This window comes from Microcebus murinus, chromosome 11, assembly GCF_040939455.1.
Source record: "Microcebus murinus isolate Inina chromosome 11, M.murinus_Inina_mat1.0, whole genome shotgun sequence".
NCBI classification, from domain to species: Eukaryota; Metazoa; Chordata; class Mammalia; order Primates; family Cheirogaleidae; genus Microcebus; species Microcebus murinus.
Genome location: NC_134114.1, coordinates 18,726,277 through 18,749,741, shown reverse-complemented (window position 1 = coordinate 18,749,741; position 23,465 = coordinate 18,726,277). Strand labels below are relative to the sequence as shown.

General features: G+C 33.4%; 1 protein-coding gene across 1 annotated transcript in view; it reads left to right on the top strand.

Moving 5' to 3' along the window:
* The first annotated feature begins 15,306 nt into the window (after positions 1-15,306).
* CDH10 (cadherin 10) overlaps positions 15,307-23,465 on the top strand; it is a 158,489-nt gene continuing 150,330 nt past the window's right edge. The window contains exon 1 of the mRNA XM_012765179.3: positions 15,307-15,669. The gene's annotated coding sequence lies outside the window, so the exon portion shown is untranslated. The remainder of the gene's footprint in view (positions 15,670-23,465) is intronic.

Sequence of the window (23,465 nt, the reverse complement as noted above, 5' to 3'; positions counted from 1 at the left end):
TACCTATGTGACAGAATCAAAGGTCAGTATTAACACAATGAATCTTGTAGGAACACAAATTAGCCTGCAGAAAGCTCACATGCCCAATAAGAAAGAATATTAATTTTTAAGAATTTATAAATCCTCATTAATACTTTAGATATTTGTCAATAATCCAAAAAATTTATAATCAAAATAATTTTTTCTTGCTATTAAAATCATTTTCTCAGTAAATGATTTAATGAAAGTTTATACCGATCAATAAATGTTTAAAAATACTGCTTTTCTATAAAAAAATGTGAGAAATACACATTTAAGTTACATTAATTATTATTTTACACACAATTTCAAGGTTTACATCTATGTTTAGATACTTCATATGGGTTTGGAGATAGCTTATTATTCAGATTTACTTTTACTTTATTTTCACATTTACTTTTTACTGAAAAGTAAATTCAGATTTACTTCTGCATTTCAACAAGATTGGCAATTGATGTAAATGTTTTGATTAAACACAAATCACCTTGATTTTATTCTGATTAACTTAATTTTAATTTAATATAAAGTATACAAACTTAGGTCTCCTCAGTCTTAGTTCAGTGTTTTTCTAATGTATAAGGCTGATGTTTTCTAATTAATGAAAACAATAGTAGTTTATTTAATGTTTGAAAACTAGCACCTAACAGGCCAAAATTTCTCATTCCCACATAACATTACCTAGGAACCAAATGACATTGCTAAGAAAATCAAAGAGCAGCATTTTCCAATCTCAATGAATTTACATATACCTTAAAATATCATTCTTATTTAGATTTTCAAATTAGGTTTTAGCTAAAAAACATTGACTGAAACTACTCAACTGAAAAACCTATAGTTTGCAAGGTGGTTAGGAAGACAGCTACGCAGAAAGCACCGAAGATATGAACTTCTGAGTGAGCAGCACAGCAGTGATGATTCAAGCATGAAAATACAAATGGTCTCTTCTAAAATAGTATTGTGAAATGTTTGAATTAATGAAAACAATAATAGTCACATGTATTGTTGAAGTTAGAGTAAAAAACAGATAAGTTCACTGTATGAGAGGTATGCAAATGTAAGAAATGTTTTAAAAACACAAAACAAACATTTACAAATATTTCCCCCATATCTATTCCTTCCATAGTTCTCATCTCAGCGGGGCAACTTTATTGTGTAGTTGGGACCACCTTCTTCTGTTTTCCCTAACACTAATATCTAAACCATTAGCAAATCCTTTTACATGAAGCTTCAAAATATACCTAAATCTAACTTTTTTTCGTCTTTTCCAAACCTCCATGAGCTTCCTACCTCATTCAGAATAAAATGTCATGATGTATCAGGGCCCAGCATGTCTGGGTCTTTGATGGCAGTATTCACCTCATTGCCTCATTCTTTTTCCCTGATTTACTGATTTTCAGCCATTATGTTCTCCTTGCTATTATTCCTCACACAACTAAGCATGACTCAGGACATTTGCACTTTCTGCTCTCTCTGCCCAGAGAGGTCTTCCCAAGTTTTTCCGATGCAGAGGACTGTCCTTGTCACTTCATTCAATCTGCTCAGCCATCACCTCATCAAGGACTCTTTCCCTGACCATGTTATGTAAAAGGGCACATATTTATCAGTCTCTCTTGATCCCTTGTATTAGTTTTCTATTGCTGTTTTTTTTTTCTATTGCTATTTTTTTAAACAGAAATTTATGACCAGGGATAGTAGATTCATTTTTTAAATCAGGAAATATTATCCAAGTAATTTATGATTTTATTTGAACATAAGAGCAGAATTAAAACAGGTGTAGTAAAATCATGTATGTCATGTTTTCATTGCAGCAATCTGTCTGCAAACCACCATGTCTCCCACAAGGAAAGATAGGTTAAGTAAAGAAAAAAGAAAAAAAAATCTTGTAATGAAAGTTTGTAACCAGATGAAATTTATATTTTTTTATAAAAACAAAAAATTGCAATGGCACATTAGCTTAAATATGGATTTCCACCTCCCTCCCCCAAAAGTTTCCAAAGTGTGTATGGGAAAAGGGGCTGGAGAAAATAAATGAAATCTAAACATTTCATATTAAGAGTATCACACATCAATGTCTTCTATTGAGTAATTGAAAAGTGTTAACACTCATTAAGATAATTATCAATTAAATGCATTCCCTTCTGTGTGCTCACAAATATATACTGATTTTTATCATTTAACTTTTGTCTCAGTAAAATTTTTGAGGGATTGCACATAAGCAATGTCTAAGGGTTTTTGGTTTTTTTCCTACTGACTTGGTTTAAAAATAGGCACATGCAATCTTGCCTGTACTATAGACATTAAGCATAAAGGTGAATACAAAGAATAAAGGATGGTAATTATTATTATAAAGATTTGCAAAGCTCTATCAATTATTACCTGCCATTCACTTCCCTTTATATCATATAGCCATTTTTATGTGTGACTATATATTTTACTGAAGCTAAATATATCCACATACTACATATGATTCATATGGCTCTATCAATACTGTTGAAACAATAAAGATTTCAGTTGTCTGATCTGTATGTGGTTACATTACTAATTTCATTATTTTGCCAATGGTTTCTATTCATTTATAATTGTCTTCTTTAAGAAAAATTAGAAAAAGGAAAATTAATTAAATGATAGATTACACTTATTATAGACACAAAGACAGAAGAACTTAGTGTATGTGAGGCTTTTGGATCAATGGTGGGATAGTGAATCATAAATTCCTATTTAGTACAGTCTGCCTTATTCTCCATCCTGGTTTCATGGGGGGGAGCAGCCCGCTACAGTGGTAATAACTTCCTGTAGCAAGCAAGGACCAGAAGCCTCTGTTGACAGGGGCAGTCTTGGAGGTTTGGTGATTTTGGGCCTCCAGTTCAAACTCACTTGTGTCTCACTATTTTCTAGGCCCCTGAGGCTCCTCCCCAATTCAGCTCTTCTCTGTTTGCCTCTCTTTCCTTCCAACCCTAGTGCAAGATGTAAGGAGCCCAAAACATTCAAATTGATTAATGTTAGAATGAACATGAACTTACTAAAAATGGCTACATAATGTCAAGTATATCTGGAAAGCTTACAAAGGGAGACATAAGTAAGAGAGAAGAGCAGCTCAGGACAGAGATAAAGGAATTCTTTCTGTTAAATGAAAAAAATAATAGTAATAGCATTTAAGCACACTTTTAAAGCCATAACACTCTGAATATCATGTCTATACAAACACATTTAAAAGTTTGTGGCATATGTATACCATGGAGTACTATACAGCCACAAAAATGGTGAACTAATACCTCTTGTATTGACCTGGATGAAGCTGGAGACCATTCTTCTAAGTGAAGTATCACAAGAATGGAAAAAAAAAGACCACATGTACTCACCATTAAGTTGGAACTAATCAATCAATATTTATGTGCACATATGAAAGTAACAGTCATCAGAAATCAAGCAGGTGGGAGGGGAGAGAAGATGGGCAAATTCACACCTAATGGGTACAATGCACCCTATCTGGGGGATGGGCACAATTATAATTTTGACTTAAATGGTACAAAAGCAATTTATGTAACCAAAATGTTTGTACCCCCATAATATTCTGAAATAAAAAAAGAAATAAAAAAGGTTTACAATTATTGTTGCATTTGACATGAGCTAACATTGAAAGACACTGATAGTTTTGAATCTTAAATCTATCCTGCTGTTTGGAATCCTGTTTATCACTAGCCATTTTGTTAAATGATGTTCTTCTCTTGCTTTTATTAAATATTGTTTTTTTTAATTTAGAGAAATAAAATTATACTGCACTAGAATGATGATAAATAACAAAAAGCAACTGACAAAAAGAGCACAATTTAAAAAATTATCCTCTTAGAGCAGTATTTATGGAAGCTTTCACAAATGATCATCCTCATGCTTTGATTTACTTTACTTTTTAAATCTTAATTTAATATTTCAAACTAGGCAATAATTAAACTGTAAGTAGTTTTAACAAATCACTTAAATTTTTCTTTTGATTATGTATTTTTTCTAAAAACTTTTAATCCATTTGCTTTAATTGAGTTAGGATAAGAAATGGAATGTGTTAAGCAACTATACTTAGCTTGAGATCTTGTATCTACTTGAATAGTTACTGTATCAATTAAATGAAATCTATTAAAGATAGATCTTTATCTAAAAATAAAACACTTCTAAATCAGAGAGCATTTATTTTGGTTTTTAACTGTAGTATGAATCAGATTATGTTAAAAATATCTAAATACTTGATTAATCTTGGTGACGTTTCAGCCAAAAAGCATTATGGTACAGGGACTATGATATAAAAAAAGATAGGTCTCTACTAAAAATTAAGAAAAATGGCATAGTTTTATGTATAAATAAACTGTTCCAACACAGATTTTTTCCCCTATGATTTTCTAAAATATGGTCTGATATCAAAGAATTAACAAATTATTCAATAGTTGTTTTGCTTTTTTTTATAAATTTTATTTTGCTAGTGCTGAACAGTGGCTGAAAAGCTGGTAAATATTAAAATAGTTTCACGGGGGCTATATGGATATAACTTTAGGCACATTGTAATACTTGAAGTCTGTTTTGCTCCATCCCAATGACCTACAACATGAGTGAAATGTTTTTAGAGCAACTAAAAAGGTATGTATATGCATAATATTTCTGACAAATTGAGTATCTATCTATTGTGGTAGTAAAGATATTTGCTGTAATGGAACTTCTTGGCTATATAAGTGTTAGGAGGATAGGATTTAAGTGTAACCAGGCAACACACAAGTTATTTCTTCTAAAGTCACTGGGGTAAAGGGCATTATACCATGTTTCCAATTTTACCCTAAGCCCCTTTCCAGCCCCAACTTCTACTTTCCCTCCAGTTAGGTCAAGATCTTTGTAAGCTGCAAAAAAATCAAGTGCTCTTTTTCAGAGCACTTATCATCAGGCATAATAATATAATCATACATGTGATTAAATAATTATTATATTCTGCTAGTGTGTAAACTCCTCGAGGTTGAGAACTGAGTAAGTAAGCCTTTGAGTACCATTACATCCCCAGTGCTAAGCAAAAAATATCTAGCATATTGTAGCTGCTCAATAAATAAGTGGAGAATAAATAAATGAATAAATAAAACAATGAAATTTTACCCCCTACTGATTTCAAGGAGGCCTTATGATAATGCCTTGACACTAGAGATCAAATGATACAGAGAGCCAGGCCCAGCTATTAATATGAGGTAAGAACATTTAATTGTCTTGTTTACTAATAACAGATTTATCAGTGTTGTTTGTCTGTTAAATGTCAACATTGATTACTGTTCAAACACTCATCTGTGAAGGGCCTTTTTAGTCCATGGGGCCATGGTACTGCATCAGCATTCTCAGCCAGTGAACAAGCAGATCAGCTACAAAATTGTGTGTCCCAATGTCAAATGAAAAAGGGGAGCCCATTTTAAAAAAATTAAGAAACTCAAGAATGAAACATCAGTCCATTAAGTAAGAGGGGGCCCTTCTGAACAGGAGGCCCTGTGCAACTACATAGCATGCAAGAATGCACACCCACAGAGCCAACCCTGTCAATAAAGATGACATTTTTGGTTTCCTTTAGTTTTAGAATTTGATTTTATGAAACTCCTCCTCTCCTCCTGTTTCCTTGTTTCATTCCCACTTCCTCTTTCTCTTCCTAATGTAAGACTAAGGATTACACAGGGTAAGTATTGTCACAGGAGGCACTGGGGAAAGGGCAGACATTTGTATGCAAAGCAAGCTACCATCATCAATGGAGAATATAAGAAAGGAGTAAAGGGCCCCTCCTTCTGATCTGTTCTCTTGGCAACTCTGGTGGGACTTTGTATTATCAGCATGCTGCTGGGATGGAACATCTGGGCCCAGGAGTTTTCACTGCCATCTTTCCCCTAGGATGCTGAATGCTGTAATGAAAACCAAAGCTGACATTCATCAAAGTTGCAATACTCTATTTGGAAACCCTGGGAGTAACTACCTCTGCATTCATCACACACTTGGCAAAATTCCTGCCTTTCTTCCCCTTCATTTACTTTTGCCTCTCTCATTAGATGGTTAAATTCTTATTTAGCCAGGATCATGATTATAGCTCTCCCCCACAATCTCATAAATAGCATAATGTTTTGCAGTGATTCTCCATATGATATATATGTGTGAAAAATAATAAGTGATTGCATAAACAAATCTCTCCTTTATAAACAGTAAATTTTAATTTAGTGTTTCTTTCTTTCATAGATTGTCTTACATCAAATGTTGTAGGGAAATGTGAACTAAAAAAAAGTCCTAAACCCCCAACTGAATGAATGGACCTCCCCTCTTATCCATAGGGACTCTGGAAAAAGCCTAAAGCTGAATTGTCAGCCATGAGGAAAAGGGAGGTTAGAAACACCTAGTTATTTCCTGTCCCTTTTGGAGTTATTCTTTGTAACAATAAGATACAAAAACCATTAATGGGCCTAAGGCCATGTAAGACAAAGGTTAAACTATACCTGCAGGTAATCAATTTACCTAACAAATCACTTGAGTCTTAGTATATGTCTGCTGGCTCCTCTCTGATTAACAGACTTCCTTATCTTAACTTAAAATGTTTCACCCCTGTAGACAAAGCTTCATTTCTTTAACCAGTTATTTAATCAGTGAATAATAATAACCTGTAGTCCCCCGCTTCAACATGTCCCATCTTTTTAGGCTAGACTATATGTTTATTTATGTATTTATTTATGTATAATTCCTGTCTCCATAAAATGTGTAAAACCAAACTGTAACCCACCCAGGGTAAAAACATTTGCTCTAGGCTTCTTGGATGTGGCTCTTCCAGCCATGGTCACACATATTTGGCTCAGACTAAATCCCTTTAAATTATTTTAAAGAATTTGGGTTCTTTTCCATTGACAGCAAGGGTTCTCAAATTTTAGTTCTCAGAATCCCCTTGAGACTTTTGAAAACACAGAATGCTGACCACTCTTCTGGCTTCTGATTTAATAGGTCTGAGATAAAATATGAAAATTTTCATTTATAACAAGTTCCCAGGTGAGGCTAACACTGCTGGTTCCTGGAGTACATTGCAAGAACCATTTGTTCAGTTCATAAAATTAGTTCTACAAGTAGAATACAAGTCACCTTCAGAATTTTCCTAAGAAATGGGGTGCTGTAGTGGGTTATAGGTGAGTTTCCCAACAGATACATTGAGGTAAGATTAACAACTCACCACAAATGAGAAGGGTGGAGATTCACTGCCTAGAGCAGAAAATCTTGAGTGTCCTTTCACTAAGTTTGCATATGCTTAGTGGGATATTTCTGCCTGAGGTCTGGGTAAGAGTAAAGGAGCTATTACAGTCTTTTAGAGGGGAGAAAAAAACAGAGGAAAAGTTAGAAAGGGTGAAAAAGAGATTAGCATATGTATAGACCTTTGAAAAACAAAGTCTTATCTCAGCCTCTTCCTTACCATTTGAATAGTAAAATGAGAAGAACAGAGACTTAAGAAGCTTAAAGAGCAAAGATCTCTGAGTAGGGGAGAAGATCTTAATATTTGTGGCCGGGCGAGGTGGCTCACCGCTTGTAATCCTAGCACTCTGGGAGGCCGAGGCGGATTGCTTCAGGTCAGGAGTTTGAAACCAGCCTGAACAAGAGCGAGACCCCGACTCTACTATAAATAGAAATAAATTAATTGGCCAACTAATATATATAGAAAAAATTAGCCGGGCATGGTGGCGCATGCCTATAGTTCCAGCCACTCAGGAGGCTGAGACAGGAGGATTCCTTGAGCCCAGGAGTTTGAGGTTGCTGTGAGCTAGGCTGATGCCATGGCACTCACTCTAGCCTGGGCAACAAAGTGAGACTCTGTCTCAAAAAACAACAACAACAACAAAAAATCTTAATATTTGTAATTGGTTTTTAGTGGTGTAAAATTATGAAAAGAAATGAACTTGTTTGGTACCTTTCTGCCAAGTCAAAGTGAATTGAGAGTTATGATTGTATTGATTGTATTAGCTTGTTAAATATATTAGTAGGCATATTATATATTAATAAAATATAATATAATATGTAATAATATAATGTCAGCATATTATATTATATTTTATAAGTATATTAAGTATAAAAATATACTTTTTAGTATATTTAATATACTATGATATTATGATAAGCTGAATTAATAGATATGTTGCAAGTTTCTTGTCTAGTATTCTCACTGTTGGCCCTTTTGCCTTATGGAACCTACAGCCTCTCCAGCCACGCACTGCCATAGTGGTCACCAGGGTTGTGGAGCCTTGACAGAAGTGGTGGCTTTATCCTGATGTTCAGCCCATGTCGGGGGCAATTCCTGAGGGAAGGAAGGCTCAAATGTAAAACATTCATGATCTGGGTGTGTGAGATACAGTCATGAGAGGAGAGGGAGACACACCTGCTAGTAAGGCAGCTAGAACCTGCACTGTATAAAATGGGCTGGGGAGTGGGGTGGATTCCACCCAGCAATAACATTCATAGACCAATTCAACTACATGAATTATAGCTCCGCTAACATTTCTAAAACAAACATCATCTCTAGTCGGAGACTAATATGGCATATAATATGAATCATCACTGTATTAGCTTACTGCTTTACAATTGATCGAAGTTTATTTATATATTTTCCTTGGATCTATAAATATAATTTTGCAAGATAATTTTCTATATATCTCTCATGTTTCTGTATTAGATCCATTTTTTTCCAGAACTATCTTTTAAGGACATTGACATAAAACAGTCTCAGGTGACATAGTGTCCCCACCAGAGTTGAAAGAAGGTTTGCATATTATGTAATAAAATAAAGAAAAACTCTCTCTTTGGAACAAAGTTCAGGCAGTTTTGCTCACATTATTAAAAAAAAATAAAAAATAAATCCTAGTTCTCTAAACTTAGGCTCCTTCAGCTAAGATGCAAACCTACTTTATGTGCAATACTTACTTGAGCTCATCTCTGGGGTGTTGCCCTTATGGGCCAAGGGGGCACAAAGAAAGTTAAAACAAACAACATAATCACACCACTTCTTGTGCCCTTTGTCTGCTTCAGGAGTCTCCCATCTTGTGTCAGCATGATGAAACTAGCAAGCTAATTTGTTTGCTTATATGTAGGTCAGAATCTCACACAATTAACAGTTCTTGACAACTAATAAGAAAAGGAAAGGAGAAGGAAGAATAAAATGATATTTTAAGAGAGAAGTGAGAAAAGAAAAGAACGTTATCTGAGGAATATAAGTTCTTTTAATTATCAGGCCCACAGAGACATTAAAATGAGACCACAGTCACGTCCTACTTTCCCCTTGGAGCTATGTATTCATCTTTTGAAACTGCTTGCTATTGCTGCTTGTAACTATAAATTAACCTAGAAACACCACACTGGGACACTGTAACCCACACCCCTTAGTTTAACAATGCATAGCCAATCACTAATCAATGTTATTCCCATAAACCAATGAGAATTCCCCACAAACAACTTAGTATCAGCCCACATCCTGTTCTGCATTTTTGCCTTTAAAATTCCACCTGTAACTGCTGTTAATCAGAGTGAATATCCAGGTAACTCAAATCTATGCTGCCAGGTTGCCATCCTCAACCTTGGCCCAAATAGACTTATATTAATTTTGCCTTAGCTTCTTTCTTTTAGATCGACTTATTAAATAAAAATAATAGTTGTGGTTTGGTCTTTTATAATAGTTATTTAATTTACTTAAAAATATTGTATTTTATTAAGAAACTTTTAAGAATTCTTAAAGTGTCTTGTCAGAATGATGATATTGATTAAAACACTGCTTTAGCACTCAGACATAGTCTCTGCATTAAAATAAAATATAAAAATAAAAGATTATATTTATGTTCATTAAATGTAATCACAAACACATTAAAGTTATGATTTATTGTTCCTCACTACTTTTTATTTCAAAGATTTTTCTTTTATTCATTTTCTTAAGCATTAAGTTAAATCACAACCAGACAATGTAAAATTTATCCCTGATTATGAGCACTTCACCAATGTTTCAAAATTTAAACTAGACCACTAGTCTTATTTAGCTATGGATGGAAGCAGTTTAAGCAAAAATTTAGTTTTCAATCAACATGAGAATTATTCAATCTATTTTTATCTGTTTTGTTTTGAAAATAGAATTCAATTTACTTATAGATTTTTTTCATATATAACAATTTTTTTTTTTTTACATTAAAATAGTAGGGAAAAGATCAAGGATTTTGATTCAGGTTTGATCTAAGAAAGTGTAGGAGTAAAAAAAGTTTTTTGTTTCCCCTCTGAAAGTTTGAGTCAGCTGCAATGAACTGACAATAGACAAATCAACAGGAGAAAGGCATAAAAAGGAATTAACTTGTGTAAGCATGGGAGCCATATAAAATATGAGAGTCAAAGAAGTGCCAGATGGTTGAGGCTAAACTAGCTTAGAGAAGAGGGAGATAGGGGATGCAGGTAATTGTGAGGGGTAGTAAAGGATTTTCAGGGAAATTAAATGCACCCAAAGAACAGATAATGGTCTAGGACAAAGTTTTTCTGAGCTTTGAGGGAGGTGGTGGGAAAGCCAGGGGCAGAAATTCACCATGCACTAAGGTTGTCCTATTATGCAGATAAGTTCTTCCAGGGAACTTCCAGGGAAAGCACTTGGTGGTGGAGGTAGACACAAGAGAAAGCTAGGAAGTCGTTGGTTCTAAGGCAGTTTCTAAGGTCTTCCAATTTCCTTTAATTCAAAAGTCTTCATCATGCCAAAGCACCACACTTTGGGGTACTGTTCTCTGGAACCCCCAAAAGTCAAGAAAGTATGCATGCAAAGTACACACAGCATGGTGGCTTATAAAGAAAAGGGGTCAAAGGACAAAAATGAATTTAAGATCATGTTTTTTAATTCAATCTCGATTAATTTTAAAAATAATTAAATTTTAAAAACATCACTATTTGGCACTTTGTTTTTTCCTTGGTTCTATTCTCCTCTCCACTTCAACGTTACAGGACTTAACACACTGACTGCCACACTAGAAAAAAAATTTTTTTTGCCTTGGGGTCATGGTGTTTTGTTACAAAAACAGAATAAAAATTTCAAAAACAAAACAATCCTTTCTAATTTAATTATAAATTTAATGAAAAATGGAATTCATTGACTTCTGTTCATTTAATCCACGTTTTTAGAATTAATTTGCCAATATTAATTGGAACAAGAAGAACTTCAACAAGTAAGATTTTCATGAACCAACTGCAGGGTTTTTCCCAGGTTTTGCTTCATGAGGCTCAAAACTAGCCTGAGTTAAATACAACTCACATGGCGGTTAATGTGTTAAACATTGAGATACAGTTAAATAGTAAAGCATCAGTAACAGATTAGTTGTGGATAACAGAAACCACTCTATTTTAAGCAAATAATAATTTATAATAATTTTGAATTGTATGTAATTTACAACATAAATATAAAGAGAGGGACTAGGTGAGAAAAAGAGTACCTCCAGCCTTAAAAATCACACATCTATTGCTGTGATTCAAACAGCTGCCACAGTAATGGTGACTGCAAAACCATGCTTCCTCAGCTATTATCCAGTGTAGCCAAATCAGTGCCTTGCATCTTGCCTTTCTCCTTATTTAACTCTATTTCTAATTAAGCATGATCAGGCCATCTGAAAAACTGAATATGAATCACTCCCCACTCCCACCCTGAACATAAGCTGTAAGAGGAATGAAATTTTTAATTTTCCAAGCCCCTGCAGCCCTGTATAGCAGACTAGAAGTTTAGCAAAAAGATGGTCAAACAAACTATGATGAATTATTTTTCTGGCAACATATCTATGGAAGGTGAAGCAATGTAGACATTCTCTACTCTTATCTCATAAGCATAGAAAAAAAACTAGGTTTGATCAACTTCCTAATAAAAAGTAGAAATTGATATCTCTCATAATGTTCAAAGGAATCCAAGAAATGGTGGGTGAGAAGCTATTGTTTTAAAATAAGTACATAGCCCTTTAGCAGGTGATACCTTAAGCAGTTATTCTCATTGTTTAGCAATAGCATGACAACTTTGATTGATTTTAATCAAATTGGGTCTTTTACATCAAAAAGAGGTTAGCCTTTATAGGGACCCATTATAATAATAAAAATGATAGAATGCTATTCAATGTTCTTAGATTTTTATGATTGTAATGCAGCATTTTCTGTACAATTTCCCATTTAGTTTTATAAGTTGTACATAAAAATATACTTTAAAAAGTTTTCATCAATTTTTATTTGCTTATAATGGACATATGGTCTCCTCATATTTTTGGTGAGGTACTGACCCATTCATCCCATTCACAGACAGTTTATTGTCCATTTTACATTTCACTCATTCATTTCACATCTCATGCACTACCATTTCCTGATGTTGGTGACTGCAAGGAAGCTTCATCTAATTAACAGGACTAGTTCAGATAAGATTTGCAGGGAAAGCTCAAAAGAAATAGAATAACTTGCAGAATCCCAAGTTAACCCATTTATAGAGTGAAATAAAGAAGGAATTTAAAAATGATATTCTTTAATAAAACAAAACCCATTGTCAGAGGTTTAAATTTTTAGCCAATGTCCTGTTTATTCTTTATTTTAATTTTGATTACTAAGGCTTACATTCTATAGGATGGCATATGATCTCAGATATAGTCTCTTTTACAAGGTTGGCATTAAGGTAAATGTAATGAGTTTTGATACATTCATTGTTCAAATTCTGTTTCTCTCCCTCTTATATCTATATATGCATCTCCAGAACTTTGGAATAAATGGATGTTTTGGTTATCACTTATTAAATATATTGCCTGATCATGAAACAGAAAATGCAATAACTGGTAATACAATTGTTTTATATGCCAAAGTTTTAAGATATTAAAATTATGTTGTATGGTTATCATTCACTAACACTATGACAAAGTTTTTATTTAAAACAAGAATAAAATTTTACTTTTCACTAAAAAAATACACTATGTAAAATATACTACTATATGATACACGGATATAATAGGCACTGTTGCTATTTGTACCCAATTCTGTCACCTCCCTCTCTAATAGCACCAACGACTTTAGCGGAGCAAATAGTTGTTGGGAGTAAATATTATATCTCCTAGATATCCTAGCAACAATTTGGGACCAAGTGTCTCATTTTCAGCGACTGAGATTATAAAAGTGATGTGTACATCTTTGGGGTCACATCTTTCAGTGGAAGAGAGCAACTGTTTCTTATTTATTTTATTCCTATTTCTAGAAAGTAGATGTGGGGTGGTCTTTCTTGGATCATACAAGTGAATTCAACTTCTTAAAAATGTTGAGCATCAAGACAGCAGGAAGCTGAGTTTCTGATGACTACATGGGGCAGAGAAATAATGTAAGAGAAAAATAAACTTCTAGTTTGTTAAGAAATTTTTATTTTGGGAATACATCATTGCAACACGTATTCTAATTAATAAAATACCATTTTACCTCGTATCTCAGCCTTTCATTATTTTTTCAACTGGACCCATCTAAATATAATCCAAAAATTCCTCACATTATATAGCCATTTATTTTTAAATTAGCAACAAATACATAATACTAGTTAATCTAATAAGAGAACAACCTGTGTTTTGTGTTTCTGTGTGTATACTAAAGCTGCTGCATAATTGAATACTATGTATTTCTCTTGACAGCCAATTTTAATGTGTCAACAACAGTATTATATTGAATACTTACATATATACTGTGTTAACATAAATACACACATTACACACACAAAAAATGGAATATTTACTTTCACCTGACTCTGAAATTAAGGCACTTTGTTGGGAGGGAGAAAACAACAACAGCAACAACAAAAACCTCTGGGCAAATGATCTAGAGTTAACTCAGAATTATAGCTTTTTTATTACAAAACTTCAGAAAGGTCTTTAGATTTTCCAGATCTTAATGCCGTCATCTATAAAATTAAGAGTTTCCAAAGTCCCTTCTGCTCTAAATTTGGATGAGTGGAAATATTTGGTATCTTTAAATATAAAACTGGTTGGTAACATTGGCCATAATAGCCTTGTGGTACACTAAAACTTTTTGAAAATAATAAAATTTAGAATCTTCCTGCCCCCCCCCCATTGAATTCCTTTCTGTTTTATTATGCCAATTGTATAAGGGCTATAGTGATTGTTAGAATGATCAAACAGATACTGAGTAGGCAGTATTACATCCCAGAAACAATACTAAACTGGGAGTAGGAATCTAGCATTATAGTTTTAACCTGATCTCTAGTTAGCTCTGTGACCTTCAGTAAACCATTTAACACTCTGAGCATTGCTATCTTCAGGGCAAAAGAAAAAAAAATCACAGCTGGAGAAAATAATCTTCATAATTTCTTCTCTAGCTTTAAAATTAGTTTTATAATTAGTTTTAATAGTATTATATGTATACAAGTTATTTATGGATAGCACTTATAAAGAATCTACATACAGCCAGAAAAATGTAAAGATGTTAATTATTTTGTGGAGTTATACTGACATCCTTTGGTAAGGTTTGGTGGATTGCAATTTGATGTAGAGAGATAAGTAGGGAGATAGTTAGATGGTTGATAAGTAGCTAGAACCATCCAAATGTATTCAACATCTGTCCACACACTTATTTGGGCATAAAACTATATATATATATTTATAACAACAATAACAAAAAAGTTAAAAAGAAAAAAAAAGGAGATTGTGTCAAGTTCAAGGTCTAAATATTTTAATAATATTAATTATGTATTTCAATTATTAATAAAATATTTTATCTGTAAAGCATTAAAATGGAAAGCCTTCTAAATTAAGCAGACGAGACCGACTCCCGGACATTCCAAAATGATGAGCAAGGTATGTTCTCCCATGACAGTAAGCGACAAAACATGATATTTCGAGCATCGTGAAGAGAAAGTTCGCTGAAAGCAAAATATAAACATTTAAAACTGCAACAGAAATCACTCTGGTAACGTATCAGATCTGATTGCAATTTGACTTGGCACTCCGTGAACACTTGGATTTCGGTAGTCTGGTGTAAGGATGGTGCAGGAATACATATGTCAGAAGAAGTATCTGTTTAAAAAAAAATTGCAAGAAGCAGTCCTGTTTCTGAGATTGTATTACGGACTCAGGCGGATTAGATTGGGTTGATTACCTTAGCCTTGAAACAGAGAGTCTTTCTGCCCTGCGGGGGAGGGGACGCCTTTCATGCAAAGCCCTCCTCTCAGATGCGCCCTCCCCTCGCATTCACTTGCAAATCGCTGTGTGCTCGCAGAAGCCAGCACTTCCCCAGTCTCTAACCTTCCCATGGCGAGTGCTGCAGCTCTATCAGCAGAACCTTTCTCTCCGTGTGAGGAAGGGCTTTTTTCCCCCTTTGCTGTTTTTTTTTTTTTTCCTTCTTTTTTTTTTTTTTTCCTCCCCTTAATCAGAAGCACTGAATGAAAGCCAATCAGAGAGAGAGCTCGCCCCCGTTTTCTTCGGTTCCCTGCCGTCCAGAGTTAAAAGTGATGCTGAGGGAAAGCTTGAGTTAGATTGAACTAGAATCAGTGATAGAAAATAACAGCGGAAAACAAACAAAAAAGGGACATAGTGACAATTTCTCCTGGGTTATTTTGACTGGAACCAACTTCCATTATCCAGAAGCTGATAAAAAAAAAAGGTAGGAAGACTTCACCTCTCTTCTTTTAACTCCCTTAAGGTCTTGTATTTTTTTTTTCCCTCTGGGGGCAGAAATGTTTATTTTTAAGTTGTATGTAGCAATTATTTTAAAATAATTTTCTTTCATACATAGACAAATAAGCATACAACTCTATATGTTAGATTCTGGAAACAACTGCTTTGAATATCTAGGTATGTAATGTAAAGCTGGATAAATTATATATTTTGCTCAACAGTAGGTCATGATATTAGAGTTTGTGAATTCAATCACTATGAACAAATGATAAAAATATATTATGGAGTGTAATTGTTCATGTTCATACTTGTTCATCTTTATTTTGAAAATCGGTGAAGAGATAACATCGTTTCTGGGAACTCTAACATCATCTAACATTAGTTTGCATTCCATATGAATGGATTCACTCTGCACTTATTCTTAGTCGTAGTTCATTGTACCTTCAATATAAAGAGCAATGACAGCCAGAAGACAGAATGCTTGAAACTGTCAATGGTCACTAAGCATCTACATAAATACAATAGATTGACATTTATCAGGAATAGAATAGGCATCATTTCTGTTTTCACATCTTATATCTGAGTCAGAAGTATTAGGGGTGGGAGATAAAGAAGGGGAGATTAAATCCATGTAGTCAGCAGTTGCACCATTTATTGTCTCTGCTGCAATAAAATCCATATTTTATGTGGTGTTAAATTAATGCAGCATATTGCAAGTCTAAATGCGTGTCCCCAACAAGTAACTATTGATTGCACTGTAAGTATGGGCAAAAGCAGTAGTCTGAAAGTGGTTTTATGCTGCTACAATAAAAACCTGCTATCTCCTTATCATTAAAAAAGGGGAGTTTACAGGTACAAAGACAAATACCGTTTTAAAACTGATGTATCATCTTTTGCTTTCATTGTACAGATTTCTTTCCTATAACTGTGGTCCTTCATTCCAGTAAAAGCATCTATTATCCAAAACTGCACATCCATTACTTCTCAGCTCTTTGGAGATGTATTATTTTTTCTTCTCTCTCTTTTTTTTTTTTTCTTGAAGGATCTATATTATAATAAAAATAATCTGTCCCTCTGACGCCAACAACTGTTATACTTCAATGCATATGTTAGTAGACTTTCTTCCTCCACACCATCCCCCTCTCTATCTTTCTTTAAACCATAGCTACAAGAGCTTCTCTGTGGTGAATAACACTTGGCAAGAGTGTGCTCATTTTTTAGGTCTGGTATGGTGAGGATTTTTAATTAGTAGAACTTTCATGAAAACATTATGTCATTGACAGAGCTGTATGTTCATTTTTAGTTAAAGTGATGAAGGGGGGGAAAACGGAAGAGGTTATGTCCTACAGAAATAGGTAAATGATAAGTTGCATAGATAACGTGCTCCCCCAGTGTAGTAAATGTGGCACATATGTATTCAATGTGCAATGCATCAGGAAATGATGGTTTATTTGGGGAGGGAGGTGGTGAAGGGATTGGAGAGTTCACAAATATAAACAGCATGTGCCTGTGCCTTAGGGACACATCAAATACAAGCCCATTCTGGTGACAAAAGTATAAAGAAATGCTTCTTTCTTTTGCTTTCACTTTTTTTTTTTTTGGCTGTGTTTTTAAAGTGTGAGTCAATGTCTGCTTTCATTAAATCAGATACTTCTTTGGTTTCAAATACTTCTTTGGTTTCAAATACTTGCGGCTAACAAATTGACTTCCCTGGTGAATGCACATGCTTTCCTTGACTCCAATCAAAGAATAGAATTTCATACATTTAGATGTTTGGGGGAAAAATGGGAAGAGAGAATGTATACTATATGAGCAACCACTGACATATGCATATGTATGATGTCAATGGTTAAATTGCCTAGTACCTGATTTATGCTCCAGGTGATGTTCCTTGCTGTTTATAAAATCTAGCTGTTTATTGATAAGAACAGTTCTGTACAGGTAATCAATTTAATATTTCATTGTTAGATTTTTACCTACACTAGGGTTTTCTTTGGGGAAAAAATATAGAACAATGATTTTCTATCTAGAGAGATATAAATTTCGGGTACATTATTAATAAAGTTAGTGTAATATGAAAGAGGTATTTTTTTCCTTGTTGAAAAATATAGAATATTTGAAACTGAAAAGGTTAATTCCAAAATTTGGCAATCTCACCTTAAACATTCCGTGAATTTCTTGACCTTCCTTAATTTCCCATGTAAACAAATAACTGAAGCAAAGTATACATTATCTGGGGGATTTATGGGCATATGACTTATTTCCTATGTTTCTTAACCTAACCTACTTTGCAGCCAGTGATAACACCATGTCCTATAGGAATATGTCATTTTTATACCAAATCATTCCACTAGGCTGCAGCACAGGAACAGTTTTGACTCCGATGATGCTGATTCAGCAGCAAAGTGAACCATATTTCTGTTAAGTGTTTTTTTATCAGTAATATTGTTGCATAGTAAGCAATTATACAAATTAGGGATGTAAACCCAACTACCTCTAGTCTAACCCTTGGGCGTCAAAAGCATTAGTCAAAATATATTTTTACTTTTACTATTCAACTCATATTGTAATACTGTTGTCATTGTAAAAGTGCTTGTGAAATACTGAAAGTATAGAGAAATATAAAAATTGTTTATGCCAATCATAAGTAATTTTTTGCAGATATTTGATTTCTAAATTTCAGGTCTATGTTTGGAAGCTACTTTTGAATAACCAAAATATTATGTGATTAAAATAGGATTTCAGAAGAGTCACTTTACTAACCGTATTATGTTTAACAATCATGTCTGAACTAAGCTGAAGTTAAAAGCCAAGCAGCAAGAAAGATTCCCTTATTTCTATTAGACTTATATGGAGCAATGGTGAAATTGGTTAAGCATTGCACTAAGTATGGTGTATGATGCCTAGTATGAATATTTTGGGGAAACAAAACAGAGTCCAAGGCATGACATTATGAATACATATTTGAGAAATTGGAAGTTAACATAGACAAATCTATTTTTTTCTTTTCTTGACACTTATTCAGACCAATGAGTTCACCAAAAAAATTATTTTGTCATCATTACAATAAACTGAAACATATAGATAGAAAAAAATGTTTAAAAAATTTAAATCTACCTTTTGTTTTTTTAGTTAAAGCCTTTGGATCAGGTTCACAGAGCATTAATATAATTTTCTGCTTTTACCCCAATAAATTCACCACTAAAAATTATAGATTGTTTTTTCATGCATAGGAACAAGAGAAATTTTCAAACAACCAGCAATTTTTTTTCTTTTTTTTTAAGATTAACAGTATCAGCTCTGGGTCACCTCTGTCCTCTTTTTCTTTCCTGACTCTATAGCAGCCTCACTCACTTGACATTTTAGTATGAGCCCTTGAGCCCTTTTACAATCCAGTTGTGCTGTCTTTCTTAAATAGAAGAGTACCTTAAACATATTAAGGCCATGTATGCTTTGCCACACATTTGCTTGTCACCATTCAGTTGAACTAACTCAAGACACATGTTGCCAAAAAACCAGATCTATCACATTAAAGTTGTAGATTTCTGGGAATATATTATCCCTCATGAAATATTAACATTGATCAGTTAAAATAATCAATACGACGTTTGCTTAACTCTATCACCAATGCAACTTCTCACACAAAAAAGTGACATTTTTAAAGAATATAAGTGCTTTATTTTCACCAATTTCTTTACATTTTTATCTTATTTCTTTCCTGCAATGTGTATGATGCCCTATACACTGTAAGACCAGGAGATATTAGTTAAACATTTAACCATATTGGAGGTAGAATTAAAGAAACGGAAAGCTGCAAACTCATTAAGAATGGGTAAAATAAAATTATATTTTACATCATTTTAGGAAATAAAATGTAAGATGCCTGCCTATGGGAGGCTGAAGTACCTTCATATAACAATCCCTTACATTAAAGGGATCCATTTCTTTAGAGAGTTTATCAGTAACATTATAAAGCACTTTAGCAAAACATGTGATCTCAATTTTCAATCTATTTTTTTCCTTAAGAAAACAATCTTGATTCTACATACTCTATATGATGCAGTGATATAAATTAAAATTAAATGGCATGTCAAGCTTCAGGATAGAATTAAGCAATAGGCTATAAGATATAATACAACATTGCTTCACAACAGGAAATTCAGCATTAAATGACATGTCTAAACACCTCAGAGCCCTGCTGATCTTCATAAATTTAGCAGGGCATCTTTCTGTCTCCCTCTCTCTCTCTCTATCTTCCTCTCCCTCTCCCTTCCTCTCTCCCTCCTTTACTGTCCTCTCCTTTCTCATTTATAACAATTACCAAAGTCCTTGAATAAATTTCTCATGTGCTTTTTTTTATATTACCCCATTATAAAATATTTCTGTAAATCTTGCGATTTTTATGGCCAGTATTCTATCCTTTGCTACATTATACATTAAATTTATTATATATCCTTTGTATTATAGCAAAAAGTGTATGACAGTTCAGTTGGCTGCTAGTTGTTCTTCAAAATGAAAACAATTCTTATAAATATTATAACTCTGTGGTTTCTAAGGAGTCAGAATTGGTACCAGTGTAGTTTACTGCACCAGCAAGCAAAGTATGGGAATTCAGCATTTATTAATGAAATGACTTCTCCAAATTATCAGCATATAGAATGCATAGACATGAATTATTATACTCAGTGTATATGTTATCAATTAGGCATCTTTGTTGGTTTACTGTAAGAGAAGATATTTAAATAGTTGGACAGAGCCTTAATTTTAAAAATAAATTAAATGTAAATTACATGTTTCTAGAGAGCAGTGTGTCATTAGACATGATGATTCTTCTTTGCTGTGCTAAACACATATTACCAGTTTGTAATATAAAGTGAAACTGATACATACTGAGTAAATCTCTATTCTAGCCACTGTGGAGTAAAGAACTACCATATCCCTGTCTTGTTTCCAATTGAAAATTTGAGAAACATAAATTGTAACTATAATCAAGTTAAGCAGAATGTGTAGCAAAGTAAAATAATCAATAAACTGAATAAAGTAAATATTTTAACATGAGTTATTCTGGGAATTCTCTACAGTGTTAATGTAATATGTATAAATATAAGAATTGAAATTGAATTTGATACAGTTTTCCAAATAGATCAAATGCAATCAACATATTTGCCTCAGGAATTAGAAAAGGAGGGGTAAATTTTGTATATAACATTAATGTAAATTTTTAAAATGTAACTGAGTCTTCTTTTATATGTAGCTCCACTCCCAATAAAATCAAGTTAAATAGACTTCCTTTGAATCCATTGCAACTTTTGGGATTTTTTTAAAGTAATGCATATTTCCATAATTCTTGAATCAAACTTCGAATTTAAATTAAGGCCAATACTTCAAGATAATTTGACTTCTAAAGATAAACTTTAAAGTAATAGCCTCATATTTAGGTAGATTTGAAAATACTTGAACTATCTGAGGGATTTTAAGGATTTTTTGTTTACTGTGTGATCCTTCAACCTGTGAAGTATATTCAATTATGTTATTTAAAATATTTGCTTTTTTATCTCTTTTTATTATTTCAGAATATTAGGGGGGCACTGATGTTTAGGTTACATATATTGCGTTTGCCCCACCTGAGTCAGAGTTATAAGCATGCCCATCCTCTAGACAGTGCACACCACACCCAATTTGCTTTAAATAAAGTAAAGCATTAAAATTTTTCTACTTCTAACTCAAGTGGTCAGTAAAATAAAAAATATGAATTACATACTTTTAAAACCAATACTGTGGTATTTATTTGATTTAGCTATGACATAGAGAAAAGAAATAATTGGAGTAAAATAAAGTGTATGTCAACTTATTTCATCAAATAAGGAACTGAGAGTACATAATGATTAACCATTAGCCTAGTCATCTATAAAATTTTCAATTTTTTTTTACTTCTTCCTAAAGCATGATAAGTAGATGGTTATTCCTGCACTATAGTCTTGATTCATTATTTTGTCACTAGAGTAATTTTTCAATATGTAGTCTCCGGAGAGTGAAAGCCACAAACATGCAGATTTATTCTGTCTGCATTTGCCTCCCTACATTTGAATATTTCTCCATGAATAGGAACTTATGGAAAGTCTTTATTTATCTACCTCCTCAACCAAAGCTTCAGTTATTCTTTTGGAGATTAGTTAAAAATTGAATCCTAAGCGAAGGCATGTATTTAGAAGCACTGTTCTCTATTTTTTACTTTTTTCTTTCTAACTGCTGAGTGAAGAGTGGAGGTTTTCTATAGAATTTCAACACTAAACAAATGATTATCCCCCCTACTGACATAAAGCTTTTTGGATGAATGCAATAAAAAAAAAAAAGTGTTCCTATCTCTCATTCGTCAGGTATGGGGTAGGTGGGATTGGGGAGGAAGGGATGGGTATATACACACCTAATGAGTGCAGTGCACACTGTCTAGGGGATGGACAAACTTGAAGCTCTGACTTGGGTTGGGTAAAGTTAATATATGCAACCTAAACATTTGTACCCTGGAATATGCTGAAATAATTTTTTTTAAAGTGAAAACTACTTTTTTTTTCTGAGAATCTCTTCCAGCTACTATGCCTTTTAAAACATATATCCCAATTTTTCAACAGTTAATAACTAGATAGTTCTACATAGTTTTTTAATTAATTTGCAAAACTTCACTAACTTGGGAATAAACACAGCTATTTGTTGTAAGTACTAAAAAAATGGAAGGCATGAAATCACTAAAATCTAAGTTAAGAAAACTGATTTACTAAACATTTTTTTCTTGGAATTATATTATCCAGCATTATACAGCATGAAATATGAAATCCAGCCCAATGGAGATGTAAAGCTAGAGAAATGGCAACAGTAATTCTGACTTCAGAGCAAAGACATTAATTCACAATTCACCTCACTTTATAGGTAAAGGTTAAATCAAGCCTATTTCTGGGTAGGTCCAAAAAGGTAAAAGTGTGGTAAGAAAAGTCTCGTCCTGCATTGAAGTAAAATAATTCTTTGTGTATAAACCATTGTCCCCAAAAACATCCTTATGGACACTTTCAATTTTTAATAGTGCTAAGAGTCTCAGAATTATGACGATGTAACATCCACAATCCTTAAAGTAACTTTCTTTTGATTTGGGGCTGTCACGTATTGCTATTTATTCTTTTGAATGGGTTATACTTTTTCTTTTGTGTTTTCCAGTATAAGTTTAGATGGTTTCCTTGTTTCTATAAATAATTTGCTCAATTATTCGTTGGCTCCTAATTAATTTCACTCATTTTGGGGGAAGTTACTATGAGGCATTCCCTTGTGTCACATTTGGAGATATAAGCATGAATTTAATACACATTTTGTCCTTGAGGAGAGGCAGATTCTAATGTGAGATATTCACAATTAAATGTCACATGATTTATAATGTAACTTGCAATAGCTATGCTTTAAATGGTCCCACTTTTATGGACTAGTACTAAAATTAAATAGAATATTATTGGGCAGTCACTTATTCCTCCATCTAGCACAAAGTCTTGAGTTTTGATCTTCTATTATAAATACTACTGAAGAAACTTCTCAGTATCTTGCTTGATTCATTCATTCATTTCTACATTCTTTCATTTAACAAGTCTTATTTTAGTGCCTACCATAAGCCAGGCACTATGCAAACAACCAAAAATACAAACATAGGATTGGGGGAGAGGGAGATAGAGAAAGAGAGAGTGAGTGGGGGGTGTGGGGTGGGGGGAAGGAGAAACAGAAACCTCTGTTACAGTGATGCATTGT